At 27.0% G+C, this 2,173-nt stretch overlaps 1 long non-coding RNA gene across 1 annotated transcript in view; it reads left to right on the forward strand.

Annotated features, from left to right (window-relative positions):
* Positions 1-2,011, forward strand: part of LOC112904370 — a 7,245-nt gene extending 5,234 nt beyond the window's left edge. Inside the window, exon 2 of the long non-coding RNA XR_003231052.1 lies at positions 1,629-2,011. This is a non-coding gene — a long non-coding RNA (uncharacterized LOC112904370). The remainder of the gene's footprint in view (positions 1-1,628) is intronic.
* Positions 2,012-2,173: the final 162 nt, after the last annotated feature.

A 2,173-nucleotide genomic window follows, 5' to 3' on the forward strand; every position in this document is an offset into this window, starting at 1 on the left:
ATAACGTATGTCGCTTATTTTATTATCAACGGCAAAACAATTGTCATCAGAAGATTCTGCAGTCTTTTCTGAAGTTATTCTATACTTTGTCTTTTAAGTACTAAATGCCCAATACGAATATTCAAAATAATTTTTTCAAATAAATACTTTTTTGTAGTATTTATTTAATTTTACGAAAACCTTGCAGGCATTTCCTCATTTTTTAAAAATTTGCGTTTTTCTAGACTTATAGTGGTTTTTGTACTGTATCATCAGCTTGAAAGATTAAGTATGATTTATATTTTTCTGTTTAAAATGATTGAGATATAGTTTTTCTATCTTTGTATTATAGTTTCTTCAGTTTAGCAACAAATAATTCTTCTTGTCACCCGTTTTAATTGGAAAAAAGGCACTGATGCCAAAGTAGTTTGTTTAGTGTAAATGATCACAATCAAAATAGTGTTGCAAATAATTTTATTGATCAACATCAATCATTCTATATAAAATATTTACAATCCCATTTTGTTTCCGATCTTTTACACATTGTAATAAGAGAAAGAAATGGAATACATAGTTTTTTGAGCTTTGGATTCATCTAACAAGTGAAGTTTTTCGAATCGTTTTCTAAGGATTTTGGATTATACGCATTTATTAGCACACCACAATATCTTGTAGTTTTCGGTTTTACACAACTGTCGTATATTAATCAATATTTTGTCGTAATTGATAGAATTTCGTAGTTCCTTGCTACAGGTACGATAAGGGGTGATTTGCAGGTGCTGATATCAATTTAGAACTTTAAAATTCCATGGACCATGACATTGAACCCAAAAAAAAATATCGATCCAATATTTTAGATTATACATTTCCAAAAAGTTTAGAATTTTTGGGCTCTCTTCAGTTAAAGAATTAGAAGACATTCATAGAATGTCTCTTTGTTCACTTTTTAAGCTTCTAATACCTTCAACTGCCAATGTGAGCAACTTTATTCATTCATCATTTTATATTGTAGCTTGATCGATGATACTAGCAAAACTTTTAATAGCAAAAATGTATTTTGCATTTTACAAATAGAAAATAGGTTTGGAAAAGTATTTTAAATGAAATACAAAATGCTTTTCTCAAAAAACTATTTAAATGCAAGATAAAAATAGGTATTTTTATATTTTGTAATAATTATGTAGATTGAATATAATACGAGTCACGCAAATACACACCCTATCTATTATGTTTTAAAGAATCAAGTTCGAAAAACGAATGGAAACAAATACCTTACATGTTATAACTACGTAATGTGCAATTAATATCCATTCTTACAGAAGCAAATTCTAACTGCGAAACACCTTAGAGTGACCAGGCAAAGATTATAAAAGCATCATTATTAGATTCATTTGTATATTGATTTTTAAGCATTATTATAATCAGAAAAAATGATGATTATTTTCACATTTTACTTCTTCATTATTATTTTTATTTCTTTTAAAAGGTGGTTAATTGGTAAACAAAAACTTCCAAAAATATTTAATCATGCTCAAGTATGATTTCAAAGTATATTATACTCTTGAAAAATACTAAAGAAGTTGAAAAAATTCAAACTAATTTTATATTAAACCTTCTGAAGCATTACAGAGCATTTTTTATTTGTTTAGGTATGTATTTAAAAAGTATTTCAAAAGAAGCTTACCAATGAGTGAAATTCATAAAAAAACTTCCCGTTTATTACTGATGTGAATAAAGGATAATTTCACGTCTCATATGTACATACTAAATATCTTCCAGAAGCTACAGATGGCCTCACTGAATCGCTGATAATCAACATTTATAATTTAGTAGTTTTTGAGAAAATCACGAGAAAACTCGCATTCGATGATGGGAAGGAAAGCAGTTACAAGACATCAGAAATTTAATTTAATATTATACGTAATTGTTTTCTAAAGAAATTTGTCATAACTATTGTCTATCTAATCCTGAAAAATATAAGTTATTACAGACGAAACAGTTGTAAAGTTTATTAAAAAAGACTATAAAACAATGAGGCTTTTACTTATCTCTTTACGATTAATTATTTATATTTTTTTAAAATGATACTTACGCATTAGCATGCTAATTTAATTAAGTACATCTTTAGGTTGCCCAGTTGGGTAAATTTCTCTAATTTATTGTTTATTGTTTTGTAACATATGTACGTGTGCGA

The sequence above is a fragment of the Agrilus planipennis genome, unplaced genomic scaffold, assembly GCF_000699045.2.
Source record: "Agrilus planipennis isolate EAB-ADULT unplaced genomic scaffold, Apla_2.0 scaffold119, whole genome shotgun sequence".
NCBI classification, from domain to species: domain Eukaryota; kingdom Metazoa; phylum Arthropoda; class Insecta; order Coleoptera; family Buprestidae; genus Agrilus; species Agrilus planipennis.